The sequence below is a fragment of the Protopterus annectens genome, chromosome 3.part0 (genome assembly GCF_019279795.1).
Source record: "Protopterus annectens isolate FY-2018-M chromosome 3.part0, PAN1.0, whole genome shotgun sequence".
NCBI lineage: Eukaryota > Metazoa > Chordata > Ceratodontiformes > Protopteridae > Protopterus > Protopterus annectens.
In genome coordinates, this window is record NC_056731.1 from 15,165,556 (window position 1) to 15,189,203 (window position 23,648).

Sequence of the window (23,648 nt, forward strand, 5' to 3'; positions counted from 1 at the left end):
CGACCCTTTGATTACTTTGAACCTGATTTAATGTCCTTGTTCTTCTGTTTACTGAGTGCATGTCGTCATCTTGTATGCCATTTCCATTGTACAGTGCAACTCTGTAGCATTAACAGTGCATGGATTTATATTACTTTACTGAAGCCAGTTTTACTGACATAATTATCATAGAAGGAACAACACTGAGAGCTATGTTCATTGATAAAACCATACCCCAACGTAAATATAATAGTTCCATCTTGGCACAAATTTGGGAATGAAAGGCAAACATCTTGTAAGCAAAAAAATTCAATACCCGTACCATATTTGCCCTAAGCACATCAAAGCACAAATTCCAACAAAACTAAATAAAAAAACAAAATGAATCAGAAAACAAATGTTGCTACAGAGCTCCTCTTGTATGTTTATTTAAATGAGACTGGTTTTCAGTATAATTTATTCATTAACAGTGGTTTCAGTGGAATTGACTTTGTTTATTTATTCTATTTATTTATTTTTGTTTACTGAGGTAGTACACTGATCAATACTAACTAATTTCAGGCTCAGAACGGGTGAAATACAAGACATTTCACAGTGAAATAACATGATCCCATAATGCACTGTGCTTTGCTGTAACTTTAGGAAAGCTAATCCAATATTTTGTTTCATAAGAAACTTTTTTAAGTACCATAGTTTTATGTAGAAGTAGCTATGCCCCAAAGTAAGCTGTATGTTAGGCTGTGATCTTAGATGATGCAAACAACGATAACTATTAAATTAAATGCAGATTTTTCTTTTAAACAAGAAACATGCTTATTGAATTATCACATATGACATAGGCAATCATACATTTATATAAATGAAAACCAACCGTATTGACATAAATGTTGCAAACATTATACATCACAACCGTATTGACATAATTTTAGTTGCAAACATTATACATCACTTATAATCTATCCAGTCATTGTCAGTCAAACATTACATAGTTCATTCAAATCCTGCCTTCTTTTAAACCTCATTCCTCCTCTGCATGTATTGTTCTCACAGTACTCATTTTTTTCTGTGTAATTTGCTCCTACCCTTTTCTAAAGATCCCAGTTCCAGTTATTATATCTCTGTTACTACATACTACTTCTAGTAAAGTTGTTTTAGACCTTGATTTCCATTTTCTAGTAATTGCTTTTTTTGACAATCACCATAATTAGACTCAGCAAGGCCTTACTATGTCTAGGCAATTCCAATTCAGTATCATACCTCAGAAAAAATACTTTCTTGAGTTACACCAATTTGTTTACCCAGTATTTCTGACAGAGCAGTCTTCAGGGAATATTTAAAGTCTGCCAACTCATACTCCCAGAAAACATGTTCTCAGTTACCTCTTTCTTCTCCATTCTACTAAAAACTCTACCCGTGCTGGTCTTTCACTTAGGATCCCCCTATTTATTTCTCTTTGCCTATACTCTGATATCAATCCTTGATAGGGAAGGCAATCTTTATCCTGCAGTCCAAATAAATTATTGGCCAACTCCTATTCTATTACCGTTCCCTCTCTAATTATTTGCTCCCATACCTTGGTTCTTTTACCAGTTTTCTCCAGTATATTCTAGCCCCACTTGCCTATTGTCATTATCCCTAACTGCAGTCATCTCTGTTAGCAGAATCTCCTTTCTCAATTCCCATGTTAGCTTAGTTCTTAGAATAGTTTCTGCCACTTTATGAATGTAATATTCTGCATGGTTATTGTTATTCTCCTTAAGGATTTGCATCCAAAATCCTAGTCTCTCCTTGTTCCTTGAGCTTCCCCCTGTTTCATCATCATCTCTTTCCACTTTGAATTATAGGTTTCTGCTTGTGCTATGTACAGGAGCCTTAATTGTGTAGCTCTGTAATAGCCCTTAAAATCAAGTAATCTGAAACCACCTTGTTCAATTGGATGAATAAGCTTATCCCACTTGACTGTTGCTGTCTTCCCCTCCCATATAAAATCTTACAGCTCTTTATTAATTTCTGTCCACAACTTTTCTTCTAGTTGATAAAAATATGCTTGACCTACGTATAAAACTAAAAGGACTAAAACATTTTAACTGCTTGTATCTTGCTATCCATATCCATATAACAGAGCTTCCAGTTTCTCAGTTTTTGTACTATCTTTAGTTTAATCTCTTCCCATATATCATTAGATGCCACACCAGAATCCTTTTTAATGCATACTCCTAAGCACTTCATTTTATCATGTCCCCATAAATATGGATGCTGCTGAACCAGTTTTTGTGTGGGTACATAATTTACAGCTAGTGCCTTTGTTTTAGCTTCATTCATTTTGTATACTGAAAAGTTTTGAAACTGCTTCAAAATGTTCTACAACACTGAAGTGTCCTTTTTCTGGTTTTATCAGTTATAAAATAATATCATCTGCAAATACTAACAGCTTTTCTTGACTACCATACAAATTATATCCTTGAATTTCTGAGTCTCTTATTTACTTTGACAATGGTTCTAAATATAGTGTAAAAAACAAAAGGGAAAGAGGACACCCCTGCCTAGTTCCTCTGCTCAAAAAGAAATTATCAGAGAGGAACCCCCCCACTTTCTTTTTCACCTCTGATCCCTCATATGTCCTCCTAATCAACATTTTAAATTCAGGGAATGCAAATACTTCCATTGCCCTGTTCATAAACCCTCAGCTTACTCTGTCAATTGCTTTCTCTGCATCAAGACACCAACAACAATGGTATTTTCTTACATTTAGCTTCCCTCTGGATCATCAATGTTCTGTTAATGTTGTCAAGTGTTTGCCTCTCCTCCACAAAACCACATTGATCCATATCTATCAATTATGGCATCATCTTTACCATTGTTTTAACCATTATAGATGTAAACATTTTATAATCATGGCTTAGGATTGAAATGGGCCTATATGAAGCTGGATCTGATGGATCTTTACCCTTTTTAAGTGTTACTGTTACCACCACTTTCTTCCAGGATGTTGGTACTTCTCCTCCTCTTAAAATAATGTTAAAATCTTTCAGACCTTTTATCACTTTTTCCCCTCCTAGCTTCCAACCTGCCACAGGAATACCATCTATTCCTGGGGACATTCCTGTTGATTGGTTATACATCACCATTTTCATCTAATCTCCTCCTATCCTAACTTTTAGTAATTGATTAGTTGAGTCTTATGTACCTCTAACCTTGGCATATTTAATTCTTCCATAAACATTACCATTTGTACCTTTTCTTGATCTCCATATTTCTCTTTTTTACAGACTTTCATAACATTTCCTAAATATTTCTAGTACCTCTACAGGGTCTCTCATCTTCCTTGTTATAGTTTCTCTAAGCTTGGCAAGAACTCTTTCTACTTTCTGTTGCCTGAGTCATTGCATTAAAAGTTTTTGTGCTCCAGCAATATTAGCAAAAACAGTTGCTTAAGAGCAATCTTTCTAAACTCATGCATATTATTGAGATAATCCTTTATTTTCTGCTTAGCATTCTGCAATTACTCCTCTTCTTATTTTGTGAGACTCCCCCTATTCTGCAATATTTTATCATTTGTCAATATCTCTAAATAATTATTGTTACTTTTTAACCATATCCCTCTTTAATTTCCATCCTATTTTTAACTCCACTTTAAATTTTATTATTTATTCCACTCCCTAGCTATATTTCCAGAAGAAATTTCTGTTGTTTCTAATAACTGCCAAATAATTTCCACCACGCATTCCTTAAAGTCCTCTCTTTTCAACAGATCGATGGGAAAGTGCCAGTGCCTTATATTTATTTCATTATCCTGCATTTTTATTTTAATTATTACTGGTGCATGATCTGAAATAGTTATTGGATGCATATCAAAACTTTCAATTACATGCACACGTTCCTGTAAAATGTAAGTTCTGTCTAGCCTAGCCCAGTTGTATCTTGGGGAATAATATGTACATTCACTCAGAGCTACTACTACTGAATTCACATCTTCCATGACAAATATTTTCATGAAGTTCTTCAAAAATCTACCCTCTTTTGTTATATTTTCCCTTCTGCCTCCCGACACTTCTTCACTGGTGCAAGTCAAATTCCTGTCCCTACCTATAAGTAATATTCTCTGCTGAAAATTATTAATTCTCCCAAAATTTTCTTAAGCTCCATTATAGCAGTTTTAGGTAGAATATAAATATGTGACAGTGTAATCCTCCTCCCTTGCAAGTAGCTCCTTAGTATTAAAAAATCTGCCATTATTATCTTTTCTATCTTCTTCTGTTACTAGTGGAGCACCTCTTGTAATTAATATAAAGTACGCCTCTTTTTCTTTGTCCCTGGTATTCCGCCAAATAACTGTCCTGAAAACCTTTTGTTATCAAATTCACATATTCAGGTCATTCCAAATGTGTCTCCTGTAGCATAATTATTTGCACTCTACATTTTTAATATAATTAATTGCTCTTTCTTTTTTTCTATATATCTGTGAGATCATTAAAATTTAAAGATAGTATTGAAAGGGTCATAATATTAAAAAGTTATTATTCCCACATTTTAGTTATTATAGCTTTAAGTGAGTAGTTCCAGCTTTTGTGTTACAGCAACACACTAATGTTTGGCAGGTTGATCTATTATACAGGTGTTTCTTGTCATATTCATTTGAGCTATCTCACATCTTACAAAACTTTTCATTTTGTTGAAAGCACTAAAAAAACACACCCCCAATATAACCCCCAAAACCTATCAACTTAATGTTAACACACACAACTATGCACATCTTCAAATACCAAAGTTTTACCCTTCTGATAGGAACAATTGACCCAAACTGACAGCCACACTCAGACTTGGGTTAACCTAAAAGGAAGGTTAGTCATACTGAAATGCATGGTGCAGCCTGTGCATTTACTAAGTGCTGTCTGGTTTTGTCTTATCTTTATTGCTCTTCCAGAATGGGAAAACACTTGAATACTTTCTGAAAACATTATCTTCTAGCTATTGAAAGAAAGAAGTGTTTTGTTTTTATTGCACTTTAGCTGATTGTCTACATGGAGACATGAGAACAAGATACTGAGTTGCTTCTACAAGCATTTTTTTATTTAGTTGCTACAGGAAAGCTATATTATATTCAATATATATTTTTATTTATTAGCTTTCTCTTAAAACGTGTTACTAGACCAAGCCAAAGGCCCTAATCCAATCATTCCTCTATGCAAGAATGAGAAAAAGCACATCATTTTTCTTATATCATACTCTGTTGACTATACTTTACTTCCATGTTTTTTACATTACAGTGCCTATATTTCTTAAAACTGAACAAGGAGAAAGAGAAAAGAAGGGAAAAAAACAGGGGCACCTGTTTACTTTAGTATCCCCATTACACTTGAAAATAACTGAGAAAACTTTATAGCATGCATATATCATGCACTATAAAATATTACTGTTTAGAATAAAAGTTTGTTTTACTTACAGTTAACTCTTTCCTTCCTGTTTTCCCGTCCTAAGTGTTCAGATAAACATTAATGGCATGATGTAGGGCATATGCTTTAGAGCCCCCTACAAGTTAACAAAGTCAAAAAAGTCCAATATTCCCAGGTAACTTAAATGCAGATTGATAAAGGAAAACAGAGTTGTGCATGTTTGCTCATTTGGCAGTGATACTGTGAGCTTTCACTTATTTGTGACATCATTTAGTTTCAGCTGCAAATCATGAAGCTAGCAATACATGACAGGACTGTCAACCAGCTACAGGGCAATTGAAGAAAAGCTGAGCAAAGAAGAAGGCTCATTTAAGAAGTAATTTAGTGCACTCCAGTATTTTATATTCATTGCCCCGCAATTCGTCCGAAATATATTTTAAGACCACTTCAATTTTCAGCAGACTGCGTTTTTTAGAGTTTCTCTTTATATCCTCAGCTTATTACTTCTTGCTTTTTTTTGATAGCCAGGAGGGAATACTCAGCCTCTCTCTCAGTACTCTTTTTCCAGCTTTACTCCTTCAATAACGGCATTGCTGGTATAGACACAGACCACTGTGAATGCACTCCGTCAGATGGCACAGTCAGCTGACATGAAGGAGCCCTGTTGTCCTTTCCTGATATGGCAGTATGTAATTTAGCACTGCATGTGTAACCACTAACAGAGGCTGCTGGGAAGATTACAGCATGACAGCTGCTAAACAAGTGAGAGACGAGTTGTCAGGACAACCTGGACATGCCAGCACAAGCCAACTCATGCTCCATATGCTGTCCATTGTATGCCATGCCTTCAGATAGGGTTCATTGCTGGCACTTTTGGGATGATTTTCTATGGCTGTTGAGGTTCACTGCTTCTGTTATACTGCTCTTCAGCCTCTAACATGCTCACAGCTTAAATTTTGTGCTCACAAGGAAGCAGGTAGCTCTACTTAGGATAAGATAGACTGGTGAAAGGCTGGAAAAGAGAGAGTGAGGCAAATGGTAGTGAGTATTTTTCAGACTGTCATTTTTTAAAATATTATGTTCATTGTAAATGTTCTTCTCATTGATAATGGTACAAAACATGAAACGAGGATTAGAGACTTTCCCAATTAAATGAAGAAAGTAAAATACAAAGGCCTGCTCTTAGCACTCTGTAGAAGAAAAATAGAAAATGTACTAAATAAAGGACACATTAGATACATTACAACATGTAAATATACTAGTGAAAAAAGAACAGCTGTGGTTTGTCAGCATGTGCCCGAGGGTTGCAGGTCATTCATCCTGCAAGCTGTGATTTGTCAGCATGTGCCTGAGGGTTGCAGGTCATTCCTTCTGCAATCTAAACATGTTCTTGAAACCAGCCACATTCCATAATCTTCCTTCATCTCTGGTAACTGAGTCAGTATTATGCTGATTCTGCAGTATCTGATATGTCTGAGACTCAAAAAAACTCACCATATAATCCAACATTCCATGTTTCTAAGCAGTACAGCTGCCAAGACTTACCTACTGAGTTTACTAGGGGAAATACGGGATGTCTTCTCAGGAGCACTTGTGTTATCATTTTAGCCAAACTCATTAAAACATCTAATACTGTTTTGTGCATTTCCCTATGATTTCCCATAGCACCTCCTGGTGCCATGATTTTGTTTGGAGCTGAATGGAATGAATGGAACACATGAAAGGGCAGAGTGTGAAAAATAAAATGACTCTTAAGATTGGTTGTCAGCTGTGTACTACAGTGTTGGTATTAAAAATTATTTGGCACTTGCATTGCAAATGTTCATATTTTCTTTTTCATTTTCGTAGCTGAGTGAGTTATCTAACATTGAGCAGAATCATGTATAATGTAAAGGTTGGGACTTGAGCCATACATCAGCATCTGTATGTTGAAAATAGGTCTACAACTGCCCATAACATGATGTTCTGTATAGAGGATTATGATCAGGTCACTGATCTTAACTGATTTATTATGTTTTTGAGGCATGGATGATAAGAAATTTACCTTGAGAGTGAAGCCTTATCAGTACAGACTAAAGGCAGAGCCAAATCTTTTATTCTGCTGCTCTCATTTGCTGATCAGTACTGGCATATTTTACTGTGATTCTCGGCTGGAGTGCAGGGAGTGCCATCTGTGTGGAGTCTGCATGTCCTCCACATGGTCGAGTGGCATTCCGAAAGACATGCGTGAATAGGCATGCCTTCGTTGAAGGTTGGGTGTCGAGCTGGCAACTCAGCACCGTAAAAATCTACTGCCAATCATTAGCGGACCGGAGTTCTGCTGTGGTGACCCCTAACCGGGAAAAGCCGAAAGACAAACAACAAAAACAGCTGGCATATTTTACTGTGTAGCCAAAGCAGGAGGTGCTTAACATTTGTTAATGTCAGGCCTTGTGCCACACTAGTGCTAAACTAATTTGTCTTTTACCAAATATTGGAGTGAAATCACCACTATTCATGTACCACTATAATATAATAACAGCTATAAATGAAAAAAATATTCTGAGATTTGATTTATTGTAGCCCTTTCTTCAGCCTTTGATAGGGTCACACACATACACACAGCACAGGTCAATAAATTAAACCAACTAGATATTGATGCAATGTTGATAAGATGGATAGCTGCATGGCTTAGAAATATGACATGGCAGGTATCATACAGCAATTGGACAAGTGAATTTCTAGGTTACAGTCAGGGTGCCCCATAAAGCTCTATCCTGTGCCCATACTTGTTTAGGTTATATTTTTATGAGTTATCCTTTTCTGCTGAGGTGTTCTACAGTCTGTGTACAGATGACATGAAGATGGGAAAGCTCATTAACTCTATTACATACAGAGCATGTCTGTAAAAGAACTTGACTAAATTGACAATTTTGGGACAGGAGAATAACAGGTTGATAAATTTGTTAAAAACTAAGCATATGCAGTTTGAGAGACATAGACTGAAGGGGGGACTGAAACTGTATGTGTAGATCCAGATATGTGTAGATCCAGATTTAACTTTTTCTGAACATATCAACAAATTGGTTAATGATAGTTATAAAACTACAGGCTTTATAAAAAGATTTATAAAGTCCAGGAAATAGGTGATGATGAAATTATTATAAATTATGTTAGATGCAAACTAATGTATGGAATAATAATATGGAAACTTTACAAGAAACTAACATGAGTAAATTGGGAAGAGTACAGTGGAAACAGTTTAAGTTATTATGACAAATGGGTCTCTAACCAAGTTACTCAACCAGACACCACTCCTGGGCTGAGTCTGAAAAAGGTCCATGGAGATCAGAAACAAATACAAATAAATAAATATCTTCATTTTACTACACTAGAGATGTTGTTAGCTTTTTGTTATTCTATATAAAGACATGCAGTATTTCCATATTATAGTGTTTCTAAAAGTAACTCTGGTATTTTACAGATGCACTGCATGCCTGCCCAACGTTTGCTATGTTTAATGATGATACTCTGCAGTGTAAAGTAGACATGGATATACAAATGGTGACAATCCGGGCAGCTGGCCAGATAGTTGTCCTTTGATGTTGAAATTAGAGCAAGCCAAAAAGCTGCAAGCCAACCAAAGTGGAGCAAGACAACCATTTATTTGTGCAGGTTGGCAGCAGCAATGCAGTGACTAGCAAATATCTCAAAATACTTACAGACAGCAGGTAGCACACACTGGAATTTCATGGAGAAAGCTGGCAGCTACTGGCACATAGTACTAAGTTACAGCACATTATGTACACCTGCTGTCAGGTGTCCAGCCACATAGCACTTATTGGTGCATGGAAGGGAAGGGGACTATAGGACAGTAGGAAATGGGAGAACTATAGAAAGCAGACATTTATAATGCAGTAGAGAACCATGAAGGAAAAGCAAATGGGGAAAGGAAGGGCACATTTTTTAATATACAGAGAAAGAGCGCGAGAGAAATAAATGATAATGGGAAGAGTGATGGGGAAATGGGGAAGAAAGAGGGGAAAGGTAAGCAGTGGGGAGCAGGGGCACACAAACAGAAAACAGCACAGACAAACAGGGGTGTGTATGCACATACCAGGGGGTTATATGGGTTGGACAGAGACAAACAGAGGTGGACAAATGGTAAAAGAAAGGATTGAACAACACACAAGGGGGCATTAATGGCATATTAGGATAGGGTACATCTAGCCATGAATAAGTGGGGTGCAAACAGTGTGCTGACTGCTGAATAAGTGGGGTGCAAACAGTGTGCTGACTGCTGAATAAGTGGGGTGCAAACAGTGTGCTGACTGCTGACCAACCCAAAGGAATGTCAGTTTGATAGAAAATATATTTTAAATGGACCAGGGTGGCCAGTAACAAAGGCCATATTTTGCTCTTGTGACCTGATGACAAGGAATTGCTGGTTAAGTGCATCTGCAATGTGTTCCAAAAGGGGAATGATGGTGGCTGCCAAGAGGGTCATTATGCTGTTAGCTATATGGGCTACAGCAGGCAATCAGGCTTGTCTACCTGCCTAGAAGAGACTGGAACCCCCTGCCTGGGAAACAATCAGTGCCCTTTCACATACCACAACCACAATCACAGGGGTGGGGCTAGCTGAGTCTGACACACCAATGAGTGCTCTGCATTATGACCTGCAAGAAGGAGAAACAATAGGAAGCATAATATTGGTGGAGATGTCTTACAAATGGTACAGGTAATATAGTACATGGTAGTGGGGGAATTGCAGACTAACCATGCAGTGTTGCAAGCCTTAACTACCTCCTATGGCAGCCAACATGACTGGCCTCCTGCCTGAAAGACACAAGGGACAAAATATTATTCACACACAAGTGTAGGAGACATACTTAACATCAGTGCAAAAGTACATTCCCAAATGTATGTGCATAATAGCAGAAGCCTGGAGACACTGCATTACAACTGAACAGCTATACAGTACTCTACAATATGCAGCAGTTCATAACAGCTTGACAGCTACAGAAGTAAGAGGTGCAGTTCAGAAATCATCCCATCAGTAACCTAGTTGATATATCTTGGTTTCTGTTAGAGGAATAAGCCTTTATTAGGAACACTATTCTGAATGACAGGAAAAAGTTAAAAGTGCTAGTTGAAAAACACTGAAAATTTTAAATAATATAACATTGCTATACTCCAAACTACAGCATCTGACAATTCATCACAAACTCACCTCTCTGTGAGCATCATTATATCATTGTAAGAAAAGCCAAACAGCTACCCATAAAACAAAGATCTAACCTACTTTTGGGATCCCAACTCTACAACCTCATCCAGCTCCACACAGTTATTCCCCTTGCAGCTAGATGTCACAAAAAACTCCTCATACAACCTGAGACTACACCCACAAGCCACACCAGCTCTCATCACCCCTAGAACTAAACTCTGCACTACTGCACATGCTTTCTCCTCTCAGGTGCAAGCTACCCCCATCAACATCAAGGAAATCAACACTTATTCCAAATTCAGAATGCAGCTCAAAAAGCACTTCTTCATGCAAGCCAAATGCTCCTGCTTCAACACAGGACATGTGACCTAACCTGTCTCCTTTCCAAGTCTCTTCTCCTTTCTCAAGATTCACTGAAGACTGACCCACTTTAGAAACTAACGTATATATTGCACATTACACTCTGCTTGACTGTACATCGCACTGTGCTTGTTCACTAGAATGTATATACACAGTTTTTTCTATGTAATTATTCTGAACTATTTTGTAATTGGTTACATTTCTATATTTGTTTGTTTATGAAATGTGTTGTATTTTACACAGGCTGAGCCTAAAACTGATTAATACTGATCAGTGTGCTACCCCAGTAAACAAATGTAAATACATAATCAATAAATATTCAGGCCTGTCCTGTTTAACTTCCACTTCTCACTCCTGGTGATCTTCAGGGTGCAGGCACCACCGATCATCATACCAATGTCTGCATTGCTGCATGCTCCACAGGATGCCAGTGGCCTCACTCAGTAGTTCAGAAAAGCCAAACTAGACTCCTTCCAAAATGGACCTTGATAAGATTCCAGCAGCTGCTCCCTGAACTGGCTATGGAGCAGGCAGAGCATAATCTTGCTCTGCTTAGAACACCAAGCAGGTGTTGTCCAAGGGGCTTTAATGTTGGCGGTCCTTAAGTCAGATTTCCTGTAAAACAAGATGGTGGCCTTGGATTCATGCTGTAAATAATGTGAATTCTGAATTGTGAACCACACAGCCTAGTGCCATTGTAAAGAGTGACAAGCAAATGTGCAGGCAACGTGCATGAGCCCTTTCTCATGGTGTATCACCAGCATGCTCTTGACCATTGATGTGAATTATGTCACCCATACACTTCAACAAAATATAGTGGTTCATAAACATGCAAACTGATACTTATTGCAACATAAGTGAATGTTCCACCATAGACCACACACCAAAGATGCAGTGACACCTACGCAGCATTCTGAAGCAAGTTTCTGGAAGCAGAAAAATATGTGTACTATCAGCTTATGATGTTGGGACAGTTGTTGTGGGCTGCCCATGTGTATCCCCAACATCATACAACAGGAGCTCACATGTTACTGCATTTATTTATTTCTCTTTCTTAACTGGAAAAGCCCAACTGGGCAGAGCTCATTTTCAGTGAAGGCTGGAGAGAAAAGCTCCATCACAGTACATTTATATTAATAACTGAATTTCAGACAGTTCTTAGAAAAAAAGGTTACATTTCTTGTAAAACAAACAAAAAAAAAAAAACATAATTAAAAGATAGGTATATAAAGTAAAGTATTTACACCAAAAATTATAAGTCAATACAGTTCTTATAGCTCTAAAATGTTGCAGGATGTAAATGAATTGATACCAAAGAAGGGAAAATGTAAAGAACTTTAGTGATCTTACATTTCAGTAAAGAAAGGTTTGCAAGGAGGTCAAGATACGTACTGAAATAAGATATAAAGTTATGTAGTAAGGGATTTTAGGATTGTATAAGTTTGTAAAAAGTTCAAGAGATATAATGAAGTAAGTTATTAAATTATGTAGGACAGGAGGTAAGATACTAGTAGTCTGTAGGAGGATGGTAATAACATCTGCCTGAGAGAGCATGGTGTAGGATTATGTTTATTTAGGCTGTCTGTTCCAAATCTGTGGGCCTTGAAGCTTTATGAAGTAGGTATACAGGGGATGCATGAGAGAAGTACAGTGATGGATGGGAGCAGTTATACAAAGAGAAAGATGAGAAGTGGTGCTTAACGAGGGGGTAAAATGGGTGTATTGATTCAAGTGCAGGAGAGAAAGTTGTTAGGGCTGTGATGATTCAAGTAGAGGAGGGCAAAAGGTTAGTGATAAGCAATAAGAAGTTTGTACTTTTGGGAGCGGTCTCACCCTGGTGATGAACATGAGCATAAATGGACTGGGTAGGGCATTATTTGATCTGGATTTTATAGTTTGGGAGTTTGTTAATCATTTTGCCTGTGTAGGGATGGTGTTTCAGAGTTAAGAGTATAGTGAGTCCCCCAATGAAGTATTTGCTTTAGTAGTAGTTAGTAGAAATGTATCATCAGAATAGAGGTCTCGTGTGGGGTTGTAGGGCAATAATATATTTTTTAGTGCAGTGCTGGTAGCAAATTTAGCTACTTTGTTGTAATAGGAAGCTAGTTTAGATTTTAGTGTAAAGCTTTGGTTTGTAAGGATAGGTGAAACAAGGGTTTTTCTTGCTGAGTATGTAAGGTACTGCTTTATCTTGTAAAGGCAGCCAAGTTTCTGTTGGGTCTTTTTAATTGTTTGAAGAATATTTTGATCAAATTTAAGATTGCCATCTATTACAATGCCCAGTAATTTAGTATGTGGTACTGTCTCGATTTTAGTATTATTTGCAGATGTAACCAAGAAAGATTGTTTTTGACTGAGATAATGTTTTGAGGTAAAGAGCATCAGTTTTGTTTTATTAGGCTTAAGGAATAGGTTTCAATTTTTCAGCCAGGTTTAGATTGAAGAGAAAGAACTTTGAGTGATTTACTGGAGTCTGGATATTGTAGGGGCTGTACATATTAAAGTTAATGCAGAGTTGCCCCTACCCATGTTGTCAGTGAAGTTCATCCTTTAGCTGTGTATCCCTGTATGCCCCTGTGTGAAAATCACCCCAACTGTAAACATGCATGTCTGTCTGTATCACTAGTCTGGGGTACCACTGGAGTACCTCACTGTCCATAGCATAGAATATCTGTGGCACTGATTGTACTCCTATCCCTGGCCAAACCTGTACTGTCATGTATACCTATGGCAACCTACTTGTTTGCAATTGGTACAGTCCCCTGTATTCATTGGCTTACAGCTACATCTCTTGTCCTCATAGGGATCTTCATGCCCTCCGGATGAGCCAGACAGCAGAGGTTGGACAATTTCTGCTAAGGTGTGAATGACAAACTACCTCAGGCACTCAGGACACATGGGTGTCTTTTGCTTCATAGCTAGTTACTAGGCTTGCAATCCAGGGGATTATTCAGGAGCCTAGCCCAAATTCTCAGTTGCCCCCATGCATTGTCTGGTTAAGTGACTTGTTCAAAATCAAACAGTAGGCAAATAAGGGCTGAAGGAATCAAACTCTGTACCACAGGAACTACAGCTCACAGCCTTAACCCCCTGCATGAACTGCCAGGGAAAGGGAGTACTTACTACCTCTGAGGGACAACTTCTGAGAGACAGTGATCCACAACATTAATACTATTAACGGGAAGAACTGCACAGTAAAGCAAAGACACAGGTGTGTCACCAATATGATTAGGTGGTCTTACAAGCAGACATGCAGCATAACAGCATAGAGATTAGCCACTGAAGGGTGCACCTCCTACTGCAAGCCTAATTGAGGAAGAACTACTAGTGACCCTCCAAGGAGATATGAAAGCACAGGTATCATACCTTAAAAGGACACAGGTTCTGCAATGGGTCAAAAATCAAGTGTTTTAGAGGGAGATGCACTAGGTTGGTAACCATACTGCATCTCTATATAGGAGCAGTATACTGTATGCAAGCAGGCCAGAAGTACCACTACAAATGTTTTCCATATGTATGTTAATTGTGCAACCACACAGGACAGGAAGCAGAGGTATATGTTTGTTATTAAAACAGTTTTCCTGCCTATTCTTGCTTCTTCTTCCTAATGTATTGTACTTCTGCTGGGTCTCTGCCATCTTTGTGTTTTATCAGGACCATTTTTACCTGGATGACTTCCTTAATACTGTCAATTTTCTTGAGTACATTTTTTTTCTCTTCCATTCGGTTGCAGTCTTCAAGTTCCTTGCACTGTTCATTTAAGTGTGCCACTTTATGTCTTCCTGTGCTCCTCTGAAACTGCATTCAGTTTGACATACTCTTGTCAAATTCTGAGTATTACTGCAACTTGGCTTTTCCATGCTTTAATTTACTCCATGATCTGTCCAGAATGTAAACATTTCATACTCAAGTCCTGTTGAAAAGAGACATTTTGAAGAACTGGACTTAATTCTGTGATACTTCATAGAAGAAATGACACTAATAAATTGACAGCAGATCTAAAGTTACAGACAAGAACTTAGACTTTGCAAAAGAAGATTGTTGTTTAGTTACAGCAGAATATTTATATCTTGGAAGCTCTAAATAACTTTCCATGCATGTTTCTGAGTCTGCTTCTCTGCATGTGTGTTTGTATGTACACGAGACAGAGAGAGAATGAATATCAATGGCATGGCTGATGACTTCAAAATGAAGGTGATTGCAGAGACCAAATAAATTGAGAGAACTAACTTAGCAGGATTAACTTTGAGCTTAGTTATAAGTTTCCATAAATGACTGGACATACAGTACTGTACATGATAAATAGCCTTCCAGCATCAGCTTCCTCTTCAGAATATATACAGAGCTAGTTTGAGAAGTTCACTTTAGACATATGAGGAGGTTAAACAATTCCTTTATACATGAAACCCAACACCTTTAAGCAGAGAACTACCTGGCCCTGATTGCACCAACCTATTTATTTGAGTGCATAACTGATACAAATTCATACATACTCTACTGATTTGTACACAAATTTCTTGCAATGGCAAGTGAATACAAAAAAAGGGGCAAACTCCTATACCCTTTACTTTTCTAGTCTCTAAATTTGGGAAACAGTAACCACTTGATGTGTCACTCTTTCTCTGAGACAGCGAAACTGCTGAGGAAATATAATTTACTATAAATTACTACACGAGGTATCTGTTATCAAAGCCTTTCTTCTGTATATTCTTACTTCATCTTCTTGATGTACTCTACTTCTACTAGGTTCCTCCTATCTTTGTATGTTATCATGCCCATTTTTACCTGGAAGTTTCCTTAAATATCACCAGTCTTCTTGGGAAGATCTTTTGTCTTTTCTGTCTTTTCCATTCTGTTGCAGTCTTCCATTTCTTTGCATTTTAAATATAAATATGCCACATCAGTACAACATATGTACTATACATTACATTCAACACATTTGGTTGGTTCATATGGATCACATGTTTATTATGTAACATATTTAAATGTAGTGTTTCATTATTTTTTCATTCTGATGAAGTCCAAGTGTAGAGTGGAAGAAAGCACTTAAGAAGGTTGATTGTATCTATTAATACTGTTTTGTTACCAGGTCAGTTTGTCATCATTGCAATTTTCTGTGGAGGCTTTTAGTTTTGGGTTTGATTTTTCAAGCATCTGATTCAGTTGTTTGAGGTTAGTTGATTGCTTCTGAAATGGCTAATGTGGTTGGCAACATTTGCATTCCAGGCAGTAACTTGGATTTAACAGTGCATCCAATTCCGATTCATTTTTTTAATTTGCGTAGCAACATTTCCTCTATGCTGCAGGGGATTCAGTTTTCTGTTCAAATGCTGTTGCAACAGCTAAAACACTTATCTGTTTTGCCACCAGCCTCTAACTCATTTGCTATAGCAGATTCTTCAAAGGAAGTGGAAGGTGACATTACCCTAATTGAGGAACCTGGTTATATCCCAACATCTCAGTTGTTTTCAACCCAAGATAACAATTGTGGTAAACCTTCTCTTAAATCTTTTTTTTTTTTAAATAGATGGGATAATTAATTTTGTTTCTCAGCTACAAGTTATGCATCAGTGGTATCTAAAGGGACAGATAATGATGTCATTATAAAAGACTGCCTTAAAGAATTTGAGAAGAAACTCAGAAACACCAGTCTTTAGTCTATGATAACACATATTTGGAACAGAGTTTAGCCTTAAGATTGTTCCTAAAAGGCTTTGCTTTTACAAATTTGTGATGTGGCTTAAGAAAACAGACACTTTTTATAATGAACTAGTTGAATATTTTAATACAGCTGGTTTACAACTTCTTAAGCTATTAATTAAAAATAATGAGCAATTCATTAAAACTTTAAATGGAGATTTGATTAGCTTGGATGAAAAAAATTATAATACACATGATTTCAATACATCACTGGGAGACTATGTGGCAGTCTTCAGTACTGCAGATCATTATGTTAACACCATACTTGAAAGGAAGAAAAAGAAAATCATGCAGGATCAAACTGCTTACGCTAATGGTACCACCTTCCTATCTCTGCCCACATGATGATATTCTTCAATGGCAGGATTTACGTAACACTCTACTATGACTAGTGCTGGCATAGGTACTGGGTTGGATAGCTTGGATTTTTTAGAATAAATTCCACTGCAAAGATCAGAAAGATTAGCTCAGAAACAGGAACTAACTTTGAGGCTCCAGTTCACCAGGATACACTGAAGAACTATCAAAATCCAGGCAGTTACAAACATTGTCATTGAGGCAAGGGGAAGAGGAAGGGACACATGAGCAATGAACAAGTGGCAACCTCAGTTTGGAAGAACTATGTTTTGATAAAATCAAAATACAATTTTATTTTTAATTATACAAATTAATGTTTTAATGAAGACCATATGAAATTATTTCAAATGTTTTTTTCTTTTATTCACAGTTTTAGAATGAACAAAGTTGATACATTAATTGATTTAAATTAATTTATTCGAAAACTCAATTTCAGTGTTTTATTTAAAGACAAACAAGTGGAACAGCAACTTTTGATTAAGCCTTCACTAGTTAGCACTCCATTGAACAGCACTTTACAAATGTTTCGTGATGCATGTGTGAGAGACATTAGTCATATTTGTGATAATAAGTCAAAGAATAAATATTATAAATAAACAAATGTCTTCAGTCTTCTTTCGACTTTTCCCGGTTAGGGGTCGCCACAGCGGAACTCCGGTCCGCTAATGATTGGCAGTAGATTTTTATGTGCTGGCTTGCCAGGCCTAATGCTCAACCTTCAATGAAGGAATGCCCATTCATGCATGTCGACACACAGAAGACGCTCTAACTGAAATCGAACGTGCAACGTCTAACTGTGAGGCGACAACGCTACTGCAGCACCACCACCGCAGTATTATAAACAAATAACAATCATAAATTATGCAGACAGTTGCTGAAGAAAAATCTCTATTTTATGAAAGCTGACAAGGGAGGGGGGTTTATTCTAATGTGTCCAAGTGGTTATTTACAGAGTATGGAAACATTGTTGTCTAATCGGGATGAATTTACTGAAGTACCACTAACTGATATTTACAAACAATATAAATACACTGGTTTTGTATTTGTTTACGGGGAAAGTTCACTGGACCAAGAAGAACCCATTTTCAGTGGAGGCCCTGGGAGAAAAGCTCCACAAAAAAAGAGTATAAAATTACGTAATATTGGAACAGTTTGCATTAACAGCACAGCATAGTAATAATAGGCAGTATAGATACTATAAAATGCATTTTACTATTTTTATTCTTTTGGAATTGTTATTGGAAAACAATTATTTTATTTTTAATTACAGGTATTATAAAACAAGATATAGGAGTAGTGATGGGAGCTACAGCAGCCCCATCTTTTGTCAATTTGGCTCTTGCTTGGTGGGAATATTATTTTTTATCTAAAATTTATTTATAGTCTAAAGATTAATTTTATAAAAGATTTGTAGATGATTTGATATTTTTTGGACTAGAAGTGAATGGGGGTAAACCAAAATTTAATAATATTAAAGGGATGAATTTGAAATTTTCATTACAGAAGGAAAACACCTATGTGAATTTATTTTTGACATCTAAAGTGAGTGGCACATTCGAATATAGTTTGTCATTGTTGTCAGTTTATACAAGAATATTCTTTTGTTTATATACAATCTATCATTGACAATTTCTAGCCATCTGCTTGTTAAGATTGCAATTCTATAGGTGTTGTTTATATCGTATTTGTCTGAGTTGACATGTTTTTATATAGGAATGACAACTAAGAAACTAAGTGCAAGGATTAAAGATCATAATTATGTTATGAAGATTTGTAATGATAACACCACTCTCTATAGGCACACTTGTGTCTTTAATGGTATGAGAAACAAGTTTGTATTTAGTGTATTGGATCATCAGCCATGTGATTATCATGGAGACATTATAAAAATTATTTGGCTATGACAGAAGCTAAATGGCAAATCAGGTTTAATGCTGATAAGTATGTAGGTTTAAATGACCATATTAACAGACTTACTAAAAATTAAAATTACATTTTATTTAAATTAAATTTTTATGAGCATATTGAAGTTAGTATTATTAATTATAATACATGCTTAGATGTTTAACGTATCTTTTTAAATATGCGTGTATATTTTTAAGTATCAGCATATTTGGTTCATTCATATGGATCAACTGTTTATTATGTAAACATATTTAAATGTGGTATTTCATTCTTTTTGTTCATTCTGATGAAGTCCAAGTGTATAGCGAATGAAAGCACTTAAGAAGTTTGATTGCATTGATTAATACTCTTTTGTTACCTGGTCGCAGTGTTGTCATTACAGTTTTCCCTGGATGCTTTTCGCTTAGGGTTTGATTTTTTTAAGCATCTGATTCAGTTGTTTAAAACTTACATTTATATAAATGTAACCAAACCATATTAATAAGTTCACATTTACAAACATGGGATATATAACAATATATATCATATATAATCTAAGAAACATTACATGAATTATTCAATTCCTGCCTCCTCTTAAACCTCATTCACCCTTCAAAAAAACTTTTAAGCTTGCATTGTTCTTACAATTTCCATTTTTCTATGTAATTTATGCCTAACATTTTCTAAAGATCCCATTTCCTGTTATTTTATCACTTTTACAATATTCACTACTTCAAGTATTGTTGGTTTAGATTTTTATTTCCATTTTCTAGTAATTGTTTTTTGTCAGCCACCAGAATTAATCTTAACAATCCTTTCTCTGTCTAGGAAATTTAGATCCTCTCTCTGTTCCAGTTCAAAAAATAATTTCCTTAGTTAATTTGCTCAGCCAGTATTCCTGACAGAGTACTCTGTAGGGATGTTTTAAAGTCTGCCAACTGATTATATTTCCAAACATATGCTCCCAGTTACTTCTTTCTTCTCCATCACACCTCAAACATTGGCCATCTACCTGAGGGAAATGTTTTGGAGTCTGCTTGGGGTATAAACATATGTGTGCAAATATTTCCAGGCAAAAGTCTTAAATCTTCTAGACTTGGTTGCATATTTGGTAGCCATCCATATGTTCTCTCATTGCTTCTTTGTGAATTGCCAATCTAATTTTTCTTCCCAATCTTTTCTAACCTCGTCTGATTGATTCCAATGGTTATTGTGCAATATTTTATATGCCTTTCTAATTATCCTATTTTAACAGTGGCTTCTCTTCTAGATTCAGTTAAAAGCTCAACAAGTACAAGTCTTTAATTTAAGATTCTCCTCTCATTTTCTCTTTGTCTATATTCTGATATCAGTCCCTGATAGGGAAGGTAATCACTAGTCTGCAATCAAAATGTCCTCTTGCCTCTTACCATTCTGAAAGAATTGAAAAGACTGTAGTATACTGCATTTAGCTGGAAACAACTGAAATGAGACTGGAATGAAAGTCTTTATCTGTTAATCATGCTGAACAGGTGCCGGTCTCTCCTTTATGGGTCAAGTCTTGTGTACTTTCCAGAATGAGTTCTCCAAACACTGTCGTTCATTTAATAAGGCTTTATTAGATGTTCACCATATCCAAATACTGTCTTCATTAACAGTCTGTAGAAATTCTGGGATGCTGGCTAGTCACAATATCCAAATACTGTCTTTATTAACAGTGCTGATAAATACTAGTCTGTAGAAATGCTGGAATGCTGGTTAACAGTGCTGCTAAATATACCTAAAGCTTCTGCACATACATTCTGATTGTCCTGAATAATGTAAAATGAAACAGTCTTTATTTGACCTGTCTTCTGTATTCAGGCTCGAGTGTCTGTAATGTAGCTTCCTTTATAAAATGTTGAATATTTAATATTTTCTGTATGTCAGGCCAAGCTAACTAACTGACTTCCCTAACTGTATCTGAAGTATATTTTGATAATACCAAAACCCTGTAATGCTTTACATGCCTCCTTAGCCTTGGTTACCTTCATTAACAAGCCTGTTCTCGCATATGCCTTTTTATCTAACATTCCATTGCTATGTACATTTTTCCCTTGAGAAAGGAACATTCTGTAGTCTGTAGCCTTCCCTTGGGTACTGTTATCTCTGATGCTTGACCAGCAAGGTTATTTTTCCCTTCTGCTTAACTGTCTTTTCTAAAATGTATGCATAAATGACACACAATTCTGACACTACATTTCTAGGCCTACTTTACCTTTTATTCTGCCTAATGCCTAATAACTACTTTAAAATGGAAGTCCCTAATCTAACACATTCTATTACCTTTCCTTTGCTAATTATTTTTTCCCAATAATTTGATTCCTTTACCAGCTTTCTCCAGTATGTTCCAGCACTCTCTTGTATATTCTCTGTACCCCTAATTGTAGCAATCCCTATCAACAGAATCTCCTTTATCATTTGCTGTGTTGGTTTAGTTCTTAGAATATATTTTCTGATACTTTATGAATGTAATATTCTGTAGGACTGTTTTTCTCCGTAATGATCTGTCCCCAAAATCCCATTCTTTCCTTATTTCTTGAAATACCCCCACTTCATCATCATCCCTTTCCCTTTTGAACTGTAGGTTTCTGCTTTTGCTGCATACAAGAGCCTTAACTGTGTAGCTCTAAAATACCTCTTCAGTTCTGGCAATCCTAAACCTCCTTGTTCTGTTAGGATGATCAACTTATCCCATTTGACTCTTGCCCACTTCCCCTCCAAATAAAATCCTTCAACTCTTTATTAATTACTATCTACAACTTCTCCTCTGGTTGATAAAAATATGCCTGACCATGTGAATATTGTTATTGAGGAATAATGGTCCTCTCATAGACCGAAAGAAATGCCATGTATACAGTACAGGGCTGACAAACACCAGTGCCTATTTCATCTATTCCTGGAAGTCTTTATTAAATGCTGCAGACTAAATCATATACTAACAAATCTAGAACAACAGTGGAGAACAGTCTGTATCTTATATTTAAAAAATATAACTTGATGCTTATGCACTGAAGATACATCGGATCTACATATGCACAGACAGACACACACAAAGACATATATACATATATATATATATATATATATATATATATATATATATATATATATATATATATATAAATGCACACTGATATGAACAAATATAAAAGATGATGGCCAAACCAAAAATAAATGTTTAGGAATATTTTCAGGTATTTATGTCATATTCACTAATGTTCACTAGCTACTCCAGAAAATGTTCACTGAAAACACTGACAGTTCTTAAACTATCATCATCCCATCAGAGTCCTACAGGTCATTTACCTTATTAGCTACTTAATACTCTGTGATAAACGGGAAGGAGCTTTAAGAAAGAAAACCAAACAGAAATACAGCAAGGAGTAGGTGAGATAGAAAACAGCACTACTTTACTTAGTTGGATTGTAATTGTGGGTTGCCCTAGATTCGGGATGGTATGATGTTTGCGAATAGTTTTGTTTCAGTGATGACACTTCCAGATTTCCTCAGTATTCTTTACTCTAAGCACTGATATTTAACAAGTAAAATGATTAACTAACACACATATATATATATATATATATATATATATATTGAATAGCTCATTTTTATTTATATATTTCCATCTTAAGTAAAACATATAAGTTTATAGGTTCATAGGTAAGTATTAGGCTAACTGCCCTTGCAGGCCATGTTAAGTCTAGCCAAGTTCCATTTTTGTGCTCAAATTAATATATCCCATTTGGTTAGAGATTGGCCTTACCCATCCCATGGTCTGTAATGATATATTACCCCTAATGAGAATAACTAGGATCATATCATAGATAATTTGATGGGGACCCATGCATGGGATAAAGTATTTAGCAGCTGCTTCTGTCCATTAGTAGTGCATGGGGGAGTCCTGGGGTAAGTTTTGCATTTCCCATCCATAGAGCCAAGTTGCAGTTGAATATGAACAATGATGTACTTTATTTTATGTGGATGGGGAGTCTGTTCCAGAGCAGCGATATCCTCTGTGAGATATACCTGCCCCTCTAAACCATTCTGTTGATATTTCTGAAGAGGGTAGATCATTAGACAAAGTATTTTCTAATGACATTTGACTTGCTGATGTGCAGTAAATCCATCAGTACTGGGTTGGGGGATGCCTTGTATGCCAGACACAGGTAACCTGTTAGCTGTCTGTAGGATGCTGAGTACAGGGACAAGACTTTGAGGTGGTCCATGTAGAACATGTTATTTAGGCCTTTTATCCTTTTAGTAAGTTATCTCTGTGGGTGGTGCAATTTTTGCACGTGCACAGACAGAATGGGGGAATTATATTCAGTGAATGGCTTAATGAAGGTTGAGCAAAAGGGGACAATGCCATCCCTAGATATAGATGCAATCTCTTTGTTATAAGCTGTGCAATATAGGACTTTCTTACAACAATGGACATGTGTGCCCCATTATCTACCTTACTATGTGATAGACAAGGAGTCGCATTTTTTAATTCTGTTTGGCTAAATCCTATCAGTTAATAGATTTAAATAAAATGAAGGGCAAGTGGTGGGGTGGGTCATGCCCTTCTGGTAGAGTATCTATATTGAGGTACACATAAATAGCCTCTTGAAATAATTAGCACATTCACTTTGCTATAAAGAGTTCCATTTGTGACCCAGGTATTCATGTGACCACAGGCATTAGTTTTGATCTGGACAATGGAATCCATTCTACAGCAGCATTCCAATCTATTGTTAATTAATTCA